Source organism: Sceloporus undulatus, chromosome 6 (assembly GCF_019175285.1).
Source record: "Sceloporus undulatus isolate JIND9_A2432 ecotype Alabama chromosome 6, SceUnd_v1.1, whole genome shotgun sequence".
Taxonomy (NCBI): Eukaryota; Metazoa; Chordata; class Lepidosauria; order Squamata; family Phrynosomatidae; genus Sceloporus; species Sceloporus undulatus.
The window spans coordinates 75,905,400-75,928,099 of record NC_056527.1 but is presented as its reverse complement, the minus strand read 5'-3'; positions in this window follow the sequence as shown (position 1 = coordinate 75,928,099).

The following is a 22,700-nucleotide window of genomic DNA, read 5'->3' as shown; positions in this document are numbered from 1 at the left end:
GCATTTTATGCCCAGGGTGGTTTATAATATGTTTGGCTACTGCTGATATTTCTTGTTGACTCAGTCTGCAGTGTCTTTCATGTTCCTTGATTCATGTTTGAACACTGAATTTGGGGGGGTTCCTATGTAGGCTTGTTATGTGGTAAACTCCTGCAGCCACGAGAGGAACTCTCCCGTGCTTCACTGACTGAAGCGTTTGATGGATTTTATTAGTCAGTTTGTAAACCATTTGGAGGTTGGGTTTCCTCAGCAGTTTTCCCTATTCTGTCTGTAACTCCTATGATGTAAGATAAAAAATACCTTTCCTTTGGGTGGTAGTTTGTCTTCACTCCTGTGGGTTTTTCTGGGTGTAGTGGGAGGTTTGCCCTATATGGGTTTGTAATTGTGTGGCCAGAAACGTGGCCAAGAAATATGTGGGGGATCCAATGGCACACTCTCTGGGTTGGAGTGGAATGGAATCCTTGTGGATCTTGGGAAGTCCATATAGTCTTGATGGGAGAGCCTCCAGTTTGCACAAACTTTGATGTAGTTGGCTGAATTGAGTTTTTAATGGTGCAAATGGAGTGGATCAAAAAAGAATCAGCTTGTGTTTCACTGACAACAGCAAAACATTTGATTGTATAGATCACAAAAACCTATGGAATGCATTCAAACACATGGGGATGCCACTACATCTAACAGTCTTGATGAGAAATCTGTACCAAAGACAGGAGGCTACTGTCAAAACACAATTTGGGGGAAACAGAGTATTTCTAAATAGGCAAAGAGGTCAGGCAAGGCTGCATCCTGTCACCCTACTTGTTCAATTTATATGCTAAAAACATCATAAGAAAAGCAGAATTAGAATCAGAAAAAGGAGGAGTTAAGATAGAAGGAAACAACATTAACAACCAAGGATATGCAGAGAACACCATAATATTAGCAGAAGACATTAAAGAATTGGGACAGTTAATAAGGAAGGTCAAAGAAGGAAGCGCAAAGGCAGATCTGATGCTGAACATAAAGAAAACAAAAATAATGACCACAGAGGAAATACACAAATTCAATCTAGACAACAAGGATATTGGAATAGTTAAAGAATTCCCATATCTAGGATCAAACATTGACCAGAATGGAGACTGCAGTCAAGAAATAAGACTAGGGCCTGTTACAGACTGCCAAAATAAAGCTGCTTTGGGTCTCTTTGGAGGTATGCTATTTAAATGATGCATGGGTCCTAAGAGTCCGGAGGTTGCGCCAAAGCCACACTCCATTCCTAAGCACTGGAGTGCAGCTTTGGTGCAGCTTCTGGATTCTTAGGACCCATGCATCATTCGAATAGCATACCTCCAAAGAGACCCGAAGCAGCTTTATTTTGGCAGTCTGTAACAGGCCTAGGAATGGAAAGGGCAGCTAGGAAAGAAAAAGAAAAGATACTGAAGAGCAAAGACAACAGAGCACTAAAGTCAGAATTGTCCAGGCCATTGTATTTCCAATTACCATGTACGAATGTGAGAGCTGGACAGTGAAGGAAGCAGACAGAAAGAAAATCAACTTAACTGAAATGTGGTGCTGGAGAACAATACTTAGGATACCATGGATAGCCAAGAAGACAAATAAATGGGTTCTTGAACAGATCAGACCAGAGCTCTCCTTGAAAGCTAAGATGATCAAGTTGAGACTGTCGTACTTTGGCCACATAATGAAAAAGCATGGATCACTAGAAAAAACAATAATGTTAGGAAAGGTAGAGGGTAGAAGAAAGAGAGGAAGACCACAAACCAGATGGATAGATTTAATCAGGGGGCTTCTGGGCAGGGCCTTGCATGATTTGGGTGAGGCAATGGAAGATAGGGGTTCTTGGAGATGTCTCATCCACAGGATCTCCATGAGTTGAAATTTACTTGAGAGCAGCTAACAACAACAAATCTATCTATCTATCTATCTATCTATCTATCTATCTATCTATCTATCTGGCGTCACTACAGCCTCTTTTATGCAGAATGGAAACTTCCCTTGCTACAGTGAGACATTTACCACTTCCACAACCCACTCAACCAGTCTCCCTTTAGCTGCTTTCAGGTTTGAAAGACTGTAATGTATCCAATAATACATGACAAGCATGTATCATTGTATCATGTGCCATTGTGAAGAACAGAATGGCTAGCAGAGGGGAATATAGCACACTGCCTAGAGAGCATTTGGGAACAATTTCTCAAAAACAAAAATTGTTTTTCAAGAAGAAATTGATCTCTAGGGAGCTCTTGGGGCCACAAAAACAACTCAGGGACACTCTTTGTCCACTCCTGGTATAGTGTATATAGAATCTACAGATGCAAGATAAGATGATTCCACTGACTCTGATACCTTTAAAGGGACTGAAACAAACTCATAGAAATCTGTAAACAGTGCTTTCTTTTCTTAAAAAACCCCAAAAACACTTTTTTATTCCCCTCTCAAAAAAAAAACTTTCAGAAGGTATCCAGATGGACAAAAGAGGACTATGATGGTCAATTTGATTACCTTATTACAGTATTTAACTTATTGCTTATATTTTTAATAAATTGTCCAGTGCTCAAGATAGTTTGCTTTTTTATTTAATCTCATTGAAGTCTCTTTGAATGGTTGCTGTGAAATGAAATATTAAAAGAGTTATAAACCCCTATCTGGTTCATGTCCAAGTGATCTGAAGGACCAAATGCTTCCATAGAAGTCTGGCTCTGTTTTACGATCTTCTGAAGAGGCCATTCTCTCTGTCCCACCACCATCATAGGAACATCTGGTGGCATACTGGAGAAGGATACCTCAGTGGCTCTTCCCCTTTTCCCTTCCTAAAGAGGGGGCCCTCCTTTCTATCATTCCATAAGCAGGTGAAGACAGTTTTGATGGAGCAGGATTTGAGGGCTAATTGTTCATAATGCATTGTATTGTCATTATCTGCTGTTTTCTTTTTAGTGGTCAGGCTTTTGACTGCTCTTAATTCTACGGATGGTTTAATTATACATTAAACTTTTGTATGATGTGGATTTTTTAGCTGTATAAAAAATTATAACAATGACAATAAGGTTTACTTCATCTGTTCCCTGGAAACCAGACCTTCAGGAAACAGAGTATACCGATCCAGGAGCCTTTTCTTTCAGCTGCCACCTTCAATTCCCTCTGAAAGCACTAAGAAACTGCAACTGTACACATAATGAATTATATGTGTGGAGTGTGCCAACAAGTTTCTAGCCTTTACATTATTATCTTCTTACAAGGTGCTTAGCAAGGATATAATGCTCCCTGGATGCGGTGGTTCAGTGGTTAATATGCTGACTCTGATGATCACAAGGTCACCAGGTTGGAAGTTCAAGACCCAAGTTCTGCGTGATGGAGTGATCTCCTGTCACTAGTCCCAACTTCTGCTAACCTAGCAGTTCAAAAGCATGTAAAACTGCAATTAGATAAATAGGTGCCACTTCAGTGGGAAGGAGACAGCATTCCATGTAGCCATGCTGGCCACATGACCACGGAGTTGTCTAACAATACTGGCTCTCTCAGCTTAGTAACAGAGATGAGCAATGCCCCGTGCAGTCGGATACAACTTGACAATCATTTCAAAGGGGAAACCCTTACCTTTATTTGCACAATCATCACCATCAGAAAACATCAAGTCCTGGGGTTTTGCTGTTTTCCATCAGATTTTTGGGTCCTTCCTCAAGTGGTCTGAAATTTGTCAGACTGGGTTTTTCATCAAAGTATTGTTTGTTCAACAAATGATCTAAAAATTAGTGTTTTTTTTTCCTGTTGATATGGGAAATACAAAATTATTAGAATAGATAATCTAATTTGGTTGCCATTTCGTTTCCTAACCTTAGACAGTCACAACTATTAATTTTGCAAATGTATCCCCTGCCTTGACCATTGACAGATATCATCCAAAGCCATTGACATTGAATCAGGACTTGCAAGGTTTTCAGCACTGCATATTATTATGTTTTTTTATATACTCTAAAATGCCTTCTACATTTCTTAGTGCTCTTTTAGTTGACTTAAAGTTGCATTTTGTTTCAGAAAACTTAACTTACTCTCTGACAGGAATGCTTATATAACCCATAGAGATTCTCTTTATCCCTTTAGGTCCTCAAGAATCTGAGCAAAAATTATTTCAGACCTGACAGTCAATTGCTGTGGTGACATTTTAATTTGATGAACCCATTAGTATATCTGGTTATTATTAGGGATGTGAAAATCTGTCAGTCTCATTTTCACTGTGTTTCTCAAAATCCCAGTGGCAATCTTATTCTGTCCCAGTACCACATTGGTTTGAGATTTTATTTTATTTTATTTTATTTTATTTTTTATTTTTTTTGGCATAGAAAAACACTTTGGTATAGAAAAACATGCATTTTTCTGCATTTTTTTTAAAAAATACACACATTTTATGCATTTTCCCAATATACTCATTATTTATTTTTTCATTTGCAGTATTTATACCCTGCTATTCAGCCCTAATAGCTTATAAATAGTTATTCAGATGGTCCCCTGTCCTCAGGCTCACAATCTAAAAAGACGTGACACAAAAGGAGAAGGGAATGGTGGTGGGGAAAGGGATCAAGTCCAGTGGCTCTTCTCTCCCTTTGAATCGTGGACTATGGCAGATGGACTGGAGGGAGGACCCTTCTTCTTCAGGCTAGGCCTGATGGAGCTGGGCCTGCATTTTCATTCCCTCCCAGACCAGATGAGTACATGTACACACATACTCATCGCATTGTGCATTTTGAATCAAGTATGCTTTTACTTGTGCATATTTTCCAAAATTTTGGATGCAGTATGTCATTTTTTTCTTGGAAACATAATTCAACCCTTGGCAATGTATGCAGATTTCGGAAACATAATGTCTTTAGTTTTATTATGGATTCGTAGAATGGATATTTCCATAGGTAGGTGCTAAACGAACAAATGCTATTTTCTCATTTAAAGTTTGAATGTTTAAGACTTTCAGAGTTTTTTCTTTTTGCTCTTGAAATCAAATCCCCAGAGACAAATTATCACTGAAAATCTAACATTTATTCTCTAGAAAGTTGAAATGATGGTTTCCTGAACGTAATGAAAGCTTTTTCATATTAACACTGAAAACTAAAAGGGACCTCAACTTTCAGAGGCAATAATTTTTTTAAAAAAAAAAATGAAAATGTGCATAGTTTTTTATACTTTTAAGTTTACTTTTCATCTGTACATTTTATGCCCATTTCCCCACCTTTTAAAGATGAAAAGTATATTGCAAAATTTAAAGATGAGCAAAAAATTAAGGTAATGATAGATTCAGAACAAAATAACTATTATTATTATTATTATTATTATTATTATTATTATTATTATTATTATTATTATTATTATTTCTATTCTGCCTTTTCCTGATTCCAAGGCAGATTACAACGGGTATTAAAACATGAAACAGTTAAAATTACAATCATCATTAAAAAGGAATAAAATTTCCTGACACTCCCCCCAAACATATAAACCCAAAATAAAAACTAATTAAAAAGAGATTAAACAATACAAGTGTTAAAAAGGAAAAACTCCTGTTAAATGTTGGGTAAAATAAAAATGAGATCCAGATTCAGTTTTAGTTTGGGGGGAGAAAGATGTGTTTACCACTGGGGAAGGAATCGGAGATAATAATATCAGTAATATCAGTAATATTAGTAAGGGGAGGGTAAACTAAAAAGGCTAATCTGGAAAATCATGAAGCATTCCTGATCAAAACAAGGACAGTATTATTTGCCACACTGCAAATGAACAGATGAAATGCTTTCCCGCCCTATTCTCTTCCTTCTTGTGATAAATAACTCTTTGTGGAATGTGGTTAAAAACAGTCCAGGGTTCAAGAATCTGAGAAAGTTTGTCCAGAGCTGAGCAGAACAAACCAGGTGAGGGGATGTGCAAAAGAATAGTTGGAAGAATCCATTACCAGAAGTGACTAGGATCCAAAGCAAGGTATCAGATTCAATACTGGAAGACATGTTTTTCACTAGTTGTCTGCAGCATTGCTTTCTGCAATCAACCTATCTGTCAGCTCACGTTTTCTGCAGAGGCTGTGAAGCAGGAACAGCTGTTATGTTCTGATTGCACTGCAGATGTTTCCCTCTGTGCTGGGCCATTCCCCAAATACTTGAACTGATGGCTTGGCTGTGTCTGCCACTCTGTTGGAAGACAAAACATCATTACTCTACCCTGTTCATTATTTTGTGAAATTTTGTTTGGCTCTAATAAAGTTATTGCACAACTGAGGCAATTTTTCTTTGGACTAAGTTGGCTGTCTAATATATATAATTTATAAAGAATGGAATTGCCAGTGACTTAACTGAAGTAGTGACCTTTAAGAGCCAGTTTAGTGTTGTGGTTTGAATATTGGACTATGACTTTGGAGACTAGGGTTCAAATCCTCACTTGTCTATGGAAACCCAATAGGCGGTCTTGGACAAGTTGCATTCTTGGACAAGTTGCAGTCTCAGAAGAAGGCAAGGGTTACCTGAACAAATCTTGCCACGAAAACTCCATGATAGGTTCAGCATAAGGTTGCCAGAAGTGAGAAATGACTTGAAGGCACACAACAAGTGGTATATAGGCAAATTCCAGGAGATGCATCTATTATTATTATTATTATTATTATTATTATTATTATTAACCTTTATTTATAAAGCGCTGTAAATTTTAAGATTTGCTTTGTAAAAAGTTTTAAGAGTGTAAAATTATTTATGTGTATAATGTCCTCACAAATTCCACCCACCAATGCCCTGTCCTGGGGGTCATTCGGGGCAACATATTGAGCAAAATCTCTCAGAGATAAAACAGAAGCAGCCCCAGTCATGTACAGGAGCTTACCCGTCAGACCATACAGTTCTCAGAGTTCAGGCAGTCCAGGTCAGTAGGGTACAGCAATAAATCAAAGGGATCAATTCAAACGAATGTCCTGTAGCATGCTCAGTTTACAATGCATGGTCCAAGGTTCTTTGGAAACATGGGCCAGGAATCAAGAGATGAAGGTGAGGCTTCTTCTAGTATGATTGGTTGTCAGCAATGACCTCCTGAGGGAATTGCTGGAATATTTATGGTCTGGCAAACTCCCACAGCTGTTGCCTGATTAATGAGCATTTCCTAACACTCTGAGTGTTGCAGCATCTCCTTTTCTGGACTGTGGATAAACGCAGTAGGTACTGTTGAATCCATGTCTCTGTATTGTGGCTGCTGGGGAGTGTCACTGTCTGTCTCAAAGACTGGCACATCCTCCTGCCCTTCTGTTTCCCTGTTTGTGTCATAGTCTGAACCTGGATCCTGGGAACTAGGCATGACAACCAATTCACTAGACTTATCAAAATTCTTTTTGATTCCCCACTATGCATTTGAACATTTTACTTAAGCAGGCGGGAGCCCCTTAATGCACCTTGGGTCTTCAATAGAAGTGGAAATCAGTAGACATTCAAAGGTATACCTATGTTAGCCTGGAAAATCAGAATACAAAGGGATCTTGAAGCACTTTTGAGACTTACTGAAAGAAAGAAGTTGATAGTGTGAACTTCCTCAGATGCACGTTTTGAAGTGGAGAATCCAGAGACAGACCTATATAAGTCATTTATGTATGTGAATGTCAATTCACATTCAAAACATTGTGAGTATGAAGATGAAGTGGCAAGTACATTTTCAATGATGGTCACTGGGGGACAAAGGTAGCAAGAAATCTGTTACCAACAACCAAGGAGAGTATTGAATGAGTATTGCAATGTAGTGTAGGAAACAGAGAGAGATGTGATGAATGGGTCAAGGGCCCATGAGGATGAGGTTTAGATACTGTTGAAATTTATGCAGTGTGCCAAGAAAACATCATTTCTGTTCAATCCATTGCAGATGGATTACACCTCTGTTCATGGATACATTCTATAGACGTTCAAGTCTTTGTTTTAAAAAAATGTTGGACAAGTGGTTAAGAAGTAGCTTGTGACATGGGGTTGGGAAGATGGACAAAAGAGAGAAGGAATAATTTTAAGACTGTTACCTACTTCAGCAAACCAATTAGCTGAATAATTGTTTATATGTTATTTAATCTCAATTTGTTTAGAAATTTCATTTCATGCAAAAATAAATGGCACTTTACCTGCCTGTTCCAAAGGAACATGCTAGTAAAATTTCAGAGGAAAATAACAGGAAGAAATAGAGGAGAAACAAAATATGAGAAGGAAAGGGGGAGGAAAGAAGTAGAATAAAGAAGATCTTACTGTGACCAAATTAAAGGTTTTATTAATTCTGCATAGATATGGAGGTGAATGAAAGAATAAAGACCCGTAAGATTCCCAGAACAACTGTGGCATCCATCTGAGACATCTGTCTGGAATGGCACTTGGAGGTAATGTTCTTTTGTGGCCATAGTCATTGCTGGAGGAGTTTTCGTGTTTTGTACTTGTTTGATATGTCTGAAGCCTGCTAAATGTGTAAATTTGCAAACCAAGAACATGTTGTCTTGCCATTCTTGTAAGGTTTAACATAAATATTATTACGAAGAATATCAATTTTAGCATCTCTCTGGTGCTGAAAGCAAGCCTGTTTAACTAAATCCTAGGATTTTCCCCCCATTTCTGGTTATGATGTGTAAAGCCCTAAACAACTTGGGCTATTTGAAAAACCATATTGTATTGCTATACTCTAAAGCATGCATCATTGTTATTAGTCACATTCAATGCCATTTTTTAATTTATAGTTTTGTTTAATGTTTGATACAACAGAGGCAAATTCATTGTCTGCCCCAACCCACCAACTCTTCTGAGATATTGTTCTGCCCCTTGTTCTGATGATCCCATGTATAAAAACCCTAACTAGCTTTATAATACAATATCAATTTATACTTGTTTACAAGTACTTAGTAAGAATGTAAATCTTCCATTACTTCATCTGAACGTGTGAGGATAAATAATTTTCATGAATTCTCCTTGCTTCAGGAGAAAATAAATATTTCTTTGCCTTTTTTGCCCAGTCTTTGAACATACTAAATTTTTCTGCACAGAGATAAACATGGGCTTTCTACAAAATAGAGAAATGAAGTAAAGGAATGAAATGGAAAATAAAATTCACCCCCACCCTGACACCATTTTCAGAAATGCATTTCCCTTTTGTGCATAAGGGATGTTCTGCCAAAACTGAGCACAAAAAAATCTCCATGTTTCCAAATACTGTGGAAGTTTTGCATACTGTGGGGGGGGGGTGGACATAAATTCCTATAAATTTCATGGGGAAAATGAACATGTTTTTTCTGCACAGAATAATTTCCCCCAAACCCTTCATAATGTGCAAATGCCAGGCAAAAACTGCACAAAATGCTTGCCTCTGAGTTATTTTTCTTGACTGCATTTCCCAAATGTTGCAAACCCATTTTCTGCTAAGAAATGAATAACAGCAAATATTATTTCTATCCTTAACACAGACATTGGTAAATCAGGTGCATGCATGCCAACAAATTATTGTGCAGTGGGAGAGTTAGTGAGATGTGGATAGGGAAAGTGATAGAAAATGGAGAGCAGGGATGCTGCCAGGGAACATGGCACCAATGTACTGCTTTGGGCAATTTTTCCACTCCAACTCCCCACCACCACCACAGGCCACACCTTAACTTGAACACACAAAGTACCTTGTTCTCCCTCTGCTTCTCCTTCAAAATGATCATTTTGAGGAAGATTTGGGGACTTAATGTCCTGAAATAATTTGAAGGAATTGTTCTGATCAATAGGCTATAGTAGAGTGTTAATTCCAAAGTTTGTCCATATGTATGAAACATCAAGCATTCTAAATCTTCTGAAATCCTTTTTATTTATGTATTGAAATTTAGGGTCATTGTAATTGAAATTTTGGGGATTAGGATGCCTAGTATTTGAAATGCATGATAGTCCATTCAAACAGCCAGCATAGGTCCCTCACTTCAATATGCTGTACTCTCTAAGTTTTCCAAACGTTCGCTTTTGACAGAAAGCTGGAACATACAGTGAATAAAATAAATACATTTGAAGAAGTACATTCTCTCTTATTATATAGGCCACATCTACACTGCATAAATAATCCTGTTTGACACCATTTTAATTGTCATTGCCCAATGCTATGAAATTCTGGGAACCGTAGTTTGTTGTGGCACCAGAGCTATCTGACAGAGAAGGCTAAATGTCTCACAAAACTACGATTCCTAGAATTCCACAGCACTGAGACATGGCAGATGAAGTGGTTTCAGATTGGATTATTTATGCAGTGAGGATGAAGCCATAGAGTCTTTATAAACCCTTACATTAAATGAAATTGATATTTTTAAAGAGAAGCAGTTTGGTGGAGAAAAGGGTTTAAATGTGACTAATTATCATTAAAATATTGTAGCCCTAGTATGTAAGTAAGTGATTTCACTCGATTGGCACAGTAACATATTGTTTCTGTAGCTATTGAAATACTATACAGAAATCCCAAATAAATAACTTGAAAATGGTAGTCATTTAGATGTCACAATTCATGCCTGAAGTAAAATAAAAAATTACTGAAAATATCCAGTATTTTAGATTTTTTATTTTTTAAAAAATACATACATACATAATACATACATACATATTCCAGACAGAATATATATATTCTCTTCCAGACAGATAGACAAGTATATGCCTTGACATTCTAGCACTGTTGAATTTCCATTTATCCACAAATTACAGAGAGAGGGGGAGAAAGAGAGAGAGAATTATATTTTAAATGACAACTTAATAGAGATTTTCAGATTGTAGATGCTCTCTTCTGGACAGCTTTGATTATATTTTGACATCCTGATGAGGGGCAGGGATGTTGTTGACTCTTTTAAAAATATGTGTAATAAATGCCCATCATCACTATGCATTAAGATACTGGAGCAGGCGTATGGCACATGTTTGAATCACACAAAGTCTTTTGTGACAAAGACCAAAAAATTTTAACTGAATTAAAGAGATTTTGGGTTCCCTCACACTTCACAGTTTCACACTTTGATTCCACTTTAACTATCATGGCTGAATCCTAGGGTGTGTAGTTTGGTGAGGCACTACAGCCCTCTGGTTGACAATTCCAGTTACTCCCCCTTAAACTGAAAGTCCCAGGATTCTATAAGATGGAGCTGTGGTAGTTAAAGTGGTATAAAGCTTCTATAATTGTGAAGTGTGAAAGAGACATTTGATAGATGGTTTTATGTCATGCAACAGAGCAATGGAATAAAGACCTTTCATTGAGCTCAAAATGGTGCATCTCATATACTTGCTTTGGTCAGGCCTCACCTGGAAAATTGCATCCAGTTCTGGGCTCCACAATTCAAAAAGCATGTTGATAAGCTGTAAAGTTTTGAGAGTAGGGCAACCAAAATGGTGAAGGGTCTGGAAACCATGCCATGTGAGGTGTGGCTTAGGGAGGTGGGTACATTTAGCCCAGAAAAGAGAAAGTTAAGAGGTGATATGATGGCCCTGTTTAAATATTTGAGGAGATATCATAAAGAAGATGGAGCAATTTTGTTTTCTGCTGCTCCGGAGACTAATTAATGGAGTAATCAATGCAAAGTACAGGAAAAGAGATTCCACCTCAACATTAGGAAGAATTTCCTGACCGTAAGAGCAGTGGATTCTTCCAGGGAGCTGCAGATTGAGTTCCCAGAACCAAAAACTAGAGAGGAGCCTAAGGCTTCACTCTTGGATAAAGACAGTTCAATTACAGAGTCTGGAGAGGATGCTGAACCCTCTCCCAGTCCACAAGAACGGCTGAAAGCCCAAGCTCAGTTAGAGGTGTCAAGATTAAATGCAAGGAAGATCTCTTCCCAGATAGGAACTTCCTTAGGAACAGAGAATCCCTGAATGTTGGCAACTGAACCCATTAGCTAAACCTATGGTTTGACCCATTAGTTCAGTATTCCTGGGGCTAAAAAAATCTTTGGTAGCGACTTTGTGCTTTGCTGACCATTACAGCTTGAAATCTTGCTATGACAGATCAGAGGTGACTGACCTTGGACTATGTTTCACTTTTCCTCCTAAAATCTCACGTTGGGTTTGGTTTTTGATCCTTGATCAGACACTGGGCTGTTGTTTGTTTCTTTTGTCTTCTTCATCTGATTCATGTTAGCCCCTGCTGGAAGGAACTCTCTCTGTCCTTATTAGCACTCTTGACTCTCTGTTCATATTTTGCTTTACTGTCTTTCTTGCTTGTAGTGCAAGGACTGGCTAGCCTTTGGATCTAATTTGAGAACTTTGTTGCCCATCCTAGAACAGGAGCTCCCTGAGGGTCTTCAAAAAGGGGCTGCTAGATGTGATTTAGCTCAGATGGAGGAGATACTTGAAGAACTGCATGAAGAATTATTTATGTGCACAGTTCCCATCCAGGAACAAACAAATGCACTGAAACCTGATTCTATATATCTATGACTGTGGTAAGAATGTAAAAATTTTTGATTGACTATGTGATCATTCTACAAAGGAAACAGATAGGAGCTTCAACTCTGTTGAAGGAGACGAGACATATTTGAAAATGCAAGCTTACCTGCAATATTTGGAAGTCTAAAACACTACTTGTACGTAGGAAAACATGAATGAATAATGTAAAAAGGAAATCCGGCCTGATACTGATTGACAAGAGTTAAGGTCAAGAAGACATTTTGCCCATGCATTATATGACAGTTTTATGCCTTGGGAGCACACTGTGCAAATTTGCCCTTTTGGAAGCACATTCTCATAGGTTATGACTTGGGGAGATTTGTCAAACTATGTGTTGGATATAATAGAGTCATGCTGAGACTTGACCAATACACCCAAGTTGAACTGTTACATGATTCATCTGATTGCCTGTCTACTGTCATCTTTTATGGAAAAGAATCATAATAAAACAGAGAGAGAGAGAGCATGGAAAACTAAAAAGATTTCATGTGGTGTTCTGTATGAAAAATTCTGAACTTCTAATTCTAAGAATCATAGAGCTGAAAGAGACCACAAGGGCTGTCCAGTCCAACCCCCTGCCATACAGAAACACAGAATTAAAGCACCCCTGACATATGGCCAACCAGCCTCTGTTTAAAAACTTCCAAAGAAATTTGATTCCTCTTTCTGCTGTGGATGTGTGGATGAAGCAATTGAACCCCACAGACACGAATACCCCCATGGTTTCACTATTAGACTAGTAATGTCTGTGTCTAGTTTTAATGAATTGATTGCCCAGTTTTTTCCATACTCTGAATTTTATATGCAGCAATGAGCCACAACAGACTTAAAGGGGTTGGATATTATCTTACTTAAGGGTTTTATTAATTCAACATTATATGCCTCTGCAGCACAGTTGGCAAATGCCAGTTCTACAGGGAGCTGTCTTGAGGTTGATAGTCAACTAAAGTAAGGAACACAAATATAACTCTAGAAAATTATGCAAAAAAGTTTTTGCAGTTTGGCAATTGCATGGAGAAATCCTTAGTGGCAATTTTATGTACACACAGATCAGCTAGTGCCTGCCATAGAACTGGAAAATAATTTTACCATTCTTCTGGCTGAGAGAAAGTCATCTAAAGCTGCACAGTTTGCAAAAATGTGAAGAGGGAGAGAAAGGGAGGGTTGAATGGGCGAAGGAGCAGGAAAGAGGAGGAAGAGAGGACCCAGGGGGAGAGGCAGATTGGGAAATGAGGAAGACACCACAGCTGAGTCCTGGGAGGAAAGAGTCGCAGCTGGCGGCTGGAGGCGGGCCCTGGGGAGGAGGCTCATATAAGGGCTAGAGAAGTAGAGGAGGGGAGGGGCACATGGAAGAAGTGCACAAGGAGGCATCAGGGGACGCAGAGAGGGGAACGGAGGCCCGACCCTTGAGGCGCCTAACGCCCACTTTAACTCCCCCATGAGGGCTGGGAAGATAAGGGCAGGGCCTTGCCACCTATCCATTTCGGTCAGCCCGAGACGCCACGGAATGGAGAAAGGTGAGCCATTCAACCGGAGGCGGGCCGTGGTGTGGGAGCCGGAGAAAGGACAGAACCCACATGGTGGGAGTAGCGAAGCTGGGGCCGCCCGGGAGTGACTGCAAGCCCCATCCCGGGACCGGGGGAGGAACAGTTGCAGGCTGGACTAACCTACCGCCCATCTCGCCCCAGTGGGCCAGCACTTGATTAAAGCAAGCGGGGTAGCCTGTTAAGAGAGAGAGCTGTGAGGCAAACAGCGACCCCAAACCCAGTGCAGTAACTCGGGTGAGAGAAGGAGGCCCCTTTGAAGAGTTTGGGCTAGCCCTTGAACTGTTATAATAAAGTTGAATTGTTGTTGCAACTTCTTCAAGCCTGTATTGTGGATCATTAAGTAGAGACTAGTATTATTGCAATGGAACCTCAGAGGGTACTACCACCTATGGGACCCCCGACCACGCCCACAGAAAACTACCTACAGGTTGAGATTTATTCTGTGCAGAAATCTTTTCTGTCAAGAAAATGCTGTTATCCATGCAGGAAACTTGTGTTTTGTACAAAAAAAAATCCACTTGCATTTTTCATACAGAACAAACCCCAAACTGTGAAGATACTCTACCATTTAGGATTCTCTTCAAACAGCCCTTTGTTCAACCATTTTTCAAATATATTTTAATATTCTTTCCATCCTTATTCTTATACAAGAGTCCTCTTTTGGGGACTAGGAATCACGCTGAATATTACAGTAATTTCACAAGCAAAATGTGTGTCTTTTCTTCATGTGATGAAGAGAAATATACTAATATATGAATAGTGTGCAAGATGTGTGATTAGCTTTCTCATGTTGAAAATGCCTAATTTGTATAATTGTCCAACATAGTCCTGGCAAAATACAGTAAGAGGCCCCACACATACAGATGAGATATGGCTGTCATTTCTGAAGGAAATATCCACCTTAACAGGTCTTCTGAAGCTATCCCCCAGGGTGAAATCATGTCACTATGAAATATAATCTCTGAAATGTCCACTTTAAAAACAAAAATGTGCTTATTTGTGTTATAATTAATATATTTGTGTTTTTTGTAATTCAGCAGTCAACTATACATTGTGGGGAAATTAGTTTTTCCTAAGAGAATTCCCCATAGTCAAGAAAGGATCTATGCCAGGTTTCTTTAGTAAAAGTGCAAAACACAACCTCCCAAATCACACTTTCTTTTGTAGAAATGCAGGGTTAACAAGACTGCCTATTAAGGTAACACAGTGAACATCAGCTGTACAGTCAAAAAGCAATTCCTCAGCCATAATGTTCCTTGAAGTGCGGGGGTTATCTTGGCGTGGAGTGGCAGCGACTACTAGAAAGCTGTGAAAAATGACTGGTTCCTGTGATTCTAGCTCTGAGGTCTTGTTAAGGTTGTCTGTAATTCCATTAAAATTATTTCCCAAAGGTTATATTCTGCTTTCAGAAGCCCATCATTCTTTGGGGAGAACAGGCAAAAGTTATTCTAAAATATCTTGGCTTTGAAAAATGTGTAGAACAACATTGCCTTTGTTTGTCAGACCTACTGTAAATATGATCTACAGTTTAGAAATAGTCTTCCACTATTCAGCAGATTAATAAAAGAGTTTATCTTCATGGAAAGAGGGTATTGCTCAACCATACTAGAAGATCAAGCCTGTGAGCCCCTTTGCACACACTCCCATTGTGCAACTATTGTTGGGCAACACATATTTATACTGATGTATTGGCATACCTTACGACCACCACAATCTGAAATATTTGGCAAAAAGTACTTTTTAAATACAAATGTACAAATGTATCACAGGACTACTAGCACAAAGTATACAGCAAACACTCTTCACTTAATATTTCTTGAAAAAAAGAAGTTTCATAAGGTACAGAGAAATCTGCCAAGTCTAACTCAAGTGAAGTCTATGGGGAGAAACCTGACAAAGCCTGTTTCAACTACTAGAACTCACTTGTCATATTTTAAAATTCTATAAATAAGCCATTTCTTTCCCTGACTACCTCAAAATTTTCATGGACTATCTTCAGTGTACTTCTCATATTCTCAGCAACTTTAGATCAATCAGTTTAGTATATGCCACAGCACTTTCCTCCTCCTTCAATTTCTGTTAGTAATAGTGGGATGAAATTCATCCAGTAATATCCTGAAATATTCTTTCCTTTAAAAAAAAAAGCCTACCAAATTAAAAACATTTACAAGAAGTGAGAATCCTATTGAGATGTCAATGTGAAGTTCGCTCATGCACAGGTGCATGCTTCTTTCCAAAGTTTAAGTGATTGCAGCTTCATTGATATTGCTTCCCCTCTCCTTTCCAAAAGGCAAGCATGCATTGAAGAAGAAATTACACAACAGCATTTCTTTTCAGCAAACATATTTGTCCTTTGGAACAACCATTTAAAACAGCCAGTCATAAGAAAAAGCAGCAAAGATAAGCAGTGTAGGCTATAAATGGCTTTGAATAAGAACAGACTTGCACAATTTGGCAATAGGGAGAGGCCAAAATTAAAATCAGCTAGATTCTCTGGGCTGCAGGTAGGTTTTAATTAATTATTATAATTAATTATTAGTAATTAGTAATTAATTAGTAATTAATAATTGTTATTAGTAATTGAAGAGCCCTGGTGGCACAGTGGTTAAATGCCTGTACTGCAGCCACTCACTCACAAACCACAAGGTTGTGAGTTCAATACCAGCCAGGGGCTCAGGGCCTTACATCCTTCTGAGGTCAGTAAAATGAGTATCCAGCTTGTTGGGAGCGATAAGCTCACACACTGTAAACCACTTAGGAAGTGCTTCAGTGCACTGATAAGTAATATAAAAATGTACTTGCTATTGCTATTGCTAATTACTAATTGTTTATTAAAATAACAATTAACTATTATTAAATACTAATTAAATATTAATAGTTAATAATTAATATTAACATTAAAATAACTTTTAATTGTATGCCGCCTCAATGTCTTTTGACAGAAAGGCGGGGTAAAAGTAAAGATGATGATGATGATGATGATGATGATTATTATATAAAGATTATTATTATTATTATTATTATTATTATTATTAATTTCCATCTTTTGGAGTCAGTATAGTCCAGGTTGCACCCGATGTATCCTGGCCCATGCAGACAAGGCCTAAGCCCTGAAATGAACATTTCTTCAAATAGGTTCTGTCCCAAAACCATGGCTATATAGTAGTAGCAGTGAAACAGGCAATGAGCTGCATACTGTCTTTTGACTCCCATATTATACAGATCATCACCAATCATTGGAGAGGTTTCATCTTGGAAGCACATATCCCCTTTCAAGGACAGTAAGAAACCACAATACCCCTGTCCTCAAATGCTCACAGGTTTGGATGGTTACTCAGAAATGGGTCTTCCAGAGATGGGTTTTCCTGTTCGTGTGTGTGTGTGTGTATGTTTGTGTGTATTGGTGGGCTTTAAAAAACACTCCCGATTTTTCTGCTTTTATTGAGCTGGCCCCATCTGTTTTTAATCTGCCATTGCTTTTAGATTACACTATACTACAATTTATTTTTGTTTCAGAATTATAAGACATACTGAGAGTTACCAAAGGACAGCAGAATATCCTTTTATTTTTAAAAAGAAAAGCAAAAAAGTGCTGTTTTACGGAGCTTAATTTTCACCCACCTTCCCATGTAAGCACTGTGTCTTGACTATCGTCTCTAACGAGGATGGTGTGTTTGAATTTCCTACCTTCAGGATGTTGTCAGAGTGTCAAAAAGACTTGCTGCTCCCCAGGGGTTAAGGTTGAAAATCTGTTGCACTTGACATATTATTAACCTTGGGGAAATTTGATCTTGCTTGTTCTTTGCTTTATGAAGACTTGTTGGGACAATGTTTATAAAACTCTGACCCAGCATGTAACTGGAAATGGCCTGATGTGTCCTTATTTGTATTCACTGCACACTTCCCCTTGTCATACTAATCTGTAATTTGCAAAACAATGCTTCTTGATCTAGTAGCCTTCCCTACTTACAGCTGCTGCATAAACAGCTACCTGCTGTTTTTTTTCTGGCTTTCTAGGCCATATATTGGAGGCATTCATTCCATTCTTTTGAATTTGTTCAGTTTCTATTATCAGTTGTGAAAATGATTACTTTGCTTTTGTCAGCAACTGCAGCCATTTCAATATATGAAGCAAAAAGACTAGATTAAAGAGCAGAAAGTATAGAGTTGATGATTCCCCCACTCTGCAATAAAGCAGTCAGTTGAGAGAGGGATATACCTTGAGTCCCAGGAGAGTCAGAACAGACCAACAGCTTCAGATGGCTTGGGGGCATGGCGTTTTCATGCACCATATCCCCAAGTCACCTGGATGTCACATGGCAATTACACACCGAGCAGCTTCAGAATGACTTGGAAGTGTGGCGTTTAGATGCCACATGCCCACAAGCTGGCTGGAAACTGGCTGAAACAGTGATGCAGCAGCTTCAATCTGCCCCAAATAATAGTGGCTTTCTGCCGCTCCTATTTGGGCTGGATTCTGGCCAGATTGGGGCCACGTTGCTGTAAATCCAATCTTGCTGTCTCAGCAGCAGTTTGAGGTCACCCCTTTGGGGCAGTTTGTTCCACCCCTTATTTAGTCTTTAATTAGACTGTACACAGGCCTCAAATCTGATTCATCGCCTGGGAATCAATCAGCACTGCAGAAATATTGCAGTTTGACACCACTTTAGCTGCCATGGCCCCATGCTATGGAATTCTGGGATCTGTAATTTTATAAGCTATTTAGTTTTCTCACCAGAGAGCTCTGGTGCCACAAGATACTACAAATCCCAGAATGCCACAGGATTGAGCCATAGCCATTAAAAACAGAGTGAAACTGCATTATTTCTGTAGTGCAGTTTGAACCTGATTTAGCAACTTGGATGATGCCTGCTTTGCTCTGTCTCAAATCTTGAGGAGTTTTCAGTTTGTTCTTTGCTTAATGAAACTTGGTTAGAAGTGTTTGGGAACCTCTGAGCAGCATGTGTCTTGAAATGGCCTAACCTATTCTTGTTCATATACATTGCTAATCTGTAATTGGCAAAATAATGCTTCTTAATCTAGGAGCCAAGACAGTTAGTTCTAGGTAATGCTGTGAACAGACCTGAATCATAGAATAATAGAGTTGGAAGAGACCACAAGGGCCATCCAGTACAACCTCCTGGCATGCAGGAAATCCAAATCAAAGAATCCCCGACAGATGGCCATCCAGCCTCTGTTTGAAGACCTCCAAGGAGGGAGACTCCACTACACTCCGAGGAAGTGTGTTCCACTGTCGGACAGCCCTTACTGTCAGGAAGTTCTTCCTAATGTTGAGGTGGAATCTCTTTTGCTGGAGCTTGCATCCACTGTTCCGGATCCTAGTCTCTGGAGCAGCAGAAAACAAGCTTGCTCCATCCTCAATATGACATCCCTTCAAATATTTAATCAGGGTTATCATATCACCTCTTAACCTTCTCTTCTCCAGGCTAAACATCCCCAGCTCCCTAAGTCGTTCCTCGTAGGGCATGGTTTCCAGACCCTTCACCTGAATCAGTTTTTTGGATCATGCTGTGGTCCACTCTGGATTAATCCAGAACTAATCCAATGTGGAGTCCAGATCTGGATCATGATTCAGGAATTTGGATTGCTGTTGCCTGCTCCCCACCATCACCCAGTTTTCCAAGTCTTTTTCATAGTGGTAAGAAAATTATTATAATTACATCTTGCTATCTGAGAAGGACATTAGTGAGGTATTGCATCCCTGATAAAATGCTGGCTGGCATCATATCAATGAACTGCAATGGTGTTAATTGGATTTAAACTATAAAAGCTCACAATATTGCTCACTGCAGAGGTCAACATTCTATTCTAACCATTCATTTTTTGTTTGTTAAGTGCTCTCAGATCTACTTCAACCTCTGGTGGCGCAGTAAATGAGGCTTCTCCAAAACTCCCTGTCCTCAACAGACCAGCTCAGTCTGTGCAGATTTATGGCCATGTCCTCTTTGATTGAATCTATCCATCTAGGTGTGTGATCTTCCTCTCTTTCTACTACCCTCTATCTTTCCAAGCATTTATCATATTTTCTAGTGAGTCATGTCTTGGGGGCGTGGCATTTAGATACACCATGCCCTCGAGTCACCTGGAAGCTGAGACGGTTATTACATGCCTACTGGCTTCCAGGTGACATGGGGTTGTGGTATTCAGATGCCACTCGTCACAGAGCCAGTGAAAAGTGAGCTCTAGAGGTGAAGGGGTGGCTTTTCTCTGCTCCAAATAGGAGTGGACCTTTTCCACTCCTATTTGGGGCAGAAGATGGCCAGGTTGGGGCCACAACTTGCATTTGCTGCAGTCCCAATTAGCCTCCCATTGCCCCTTTGGGGCCATCTGTTTCACCCCTCCATCTTCTAGGAAAAATTCAGATGTAAATTGCATTTGTATGCATTTGTTTGTCTTTTTAGCTGTCCATGGTATCTGCAGGAATCTTCTCCACCCCCACATCTCGAATGTGTTGATTTTCTTTGTATCAGCTTTCTCCACCCCCATCTTTCACATTCATACATAGAAATGGAAAATATGATGACTTGGATGATTCTGACTTTTGTATTCTGTTGTATATCTTTGCACTTTAGGATCTTGCTGCATAGTCTAGTTCTTTCATAGCTGTCCTTCCTAGTCCTAGTCTTTTCCTAATTTCTTGACTATAATTTCTGTTCTGGTCAATGATTGATCCAAGATATGGGAATTCTTTAACAATTTCAATTTGCTCATATCTATAATGAATTTATGAATATCCTCAATAGTCTTTTCCCCCTTAATGTTCAACATTAAATCTGTCTTTGCATTTTCTTCTTTGACATTCCATGTCTTTGCAGTTTTCTTCTAGTATTATTGTGTCATCTGCATACCTTAGGTTGTTGATACTGCTTTCTCCAATCTTCACTCCTCCTTCCTCCAAATCTGAGCCTGCCTTTCTGACCATGCAACAACCAAAATCCTCCTCAAAACCAACACTGTAAGCAGCACAGCACCCTCCCTCCCAACATGGCCATTCCAGAGTTGTTATAGAACAACATTTACAGGGACGGTTTGCATGTGATATCACAAATGTTGTACACTTTCACCTATTCTTCCCTGTTACTTATCTGAGGAGCTCTGGACTCTTTCCATTTCTTTTTAAAATACAGCGGGCTCGCCCTTCTGTTCCAGATCCTCACGCATAGGGGAAATCTGCATATGCTCATGGCCCATTGCAAACAATGGGGCATGTGTTCATGGCTTGGGGCAGTGCATGTGCCATGGGCAGCACATGAACCATGGGCAGCATGCACACCATGGACATGTGCACCATTTTGTTAATTGTTGCACGACTTCCACGTAAGCTGGAAGCCACATATAGTGCATCCATGTATGGTGCGGGTGCACTGTATGAACATTTTTGCCCATGCAACAATATTTATACATGCTCAGTATTCACACACAACACCTTTCTGTTAATGAGCCTAAGAATGTCAGCAGCGTAATTTGCAGTGTTGCCTTTGTGGGTTTCTTGCATAGTACAACTCAGTGAGAGAGTCAACCACAATGAAGCCAGTCACTGTTTATTATGAAAATATAAAAATTTGCCTTTCCAGCAACATAGGAACTCCTTATTAAAGAAAGTATGTACTTCAAAAAGAAATGGGAAAAGTCCTTGTTGGTAAAAATAGTTCAGCTAGAAGAAGTATCTAAGCATATGGGGAGCTTCACAACTAATCCATGGGCATTCTGAATTGTACACTCTGAAAACAAATAAAAGCCAAACTTCTTTTTCAAAATCAGCTTTTCACAATCATTTTGGAAATAAAAGGTGAGTACCGACATCATGGGCTGCAATATGTTACTTTACAATGATGGTGCTATATTGCTGACACAATATGCAACCATGTTAGGGAATTATGATGATGCTTAGTGAAGCACTGTTAGAGTCATAGCATTGCACAATGGAGGGGGCTCCCATTGAACAAGAAGATACCATGAAAAATTAGGGCATTTTTCCAGCTGGATGCAGAACACCCATGACTTTCCACTCTTGTCTCTTTTGGATTAACAGCACTCAATTTCAAAGTTCGGGGGCTTTGCCAATCTCCTTTCATTGTCCTTGCACAAGGTTACCTGTCCTGCAAAGTGCCATATTGTTGTGCATCATGATCATTATGCAATGCCCTAGATACTTACTTTGCTTGTGCATTTGTCCTAGTAGTACAGCTATAACACCTCAACCAGAGAATGCAGTTGTGACATAATTCTAAACTGCACAATTGTAAATTGGTTTACAACAGCAGTTCCCAACCTGTGGGTCATGACCCCTTCACAGGGGTCACCTATGACCATCGGAAAACACATATTTCTGATGGCCTTAGGAACCAAGACACTGCAATATTATGGTTGGAGGTCACCACAACATGAGGAACTGTATTAAAGGGTTGCGGCATTAGGAAGGTTGAGAACCACTGGTTTACAACATCGTGGATTTCAACAGGAGGTCAGCCATTGGGTTTATATAGTTAGCCAGAACAAAAAACAGTAAACGTTCATATATAGACAGTGTTTTTGCAGAAAGATGGAGAAGACAAAGTAAGCCTTAAAACATATAAAAATATCTGAGTGTCAACAGGCATTCATGTCTTGCTGCAGTGGGGGAGTTTTTAACTCAATTCACCTTAAAATTAATATTCCCATACAGAATAACCCAGTATATTCCCATGATGAGGTGAAGGATCTAGATTCTAAA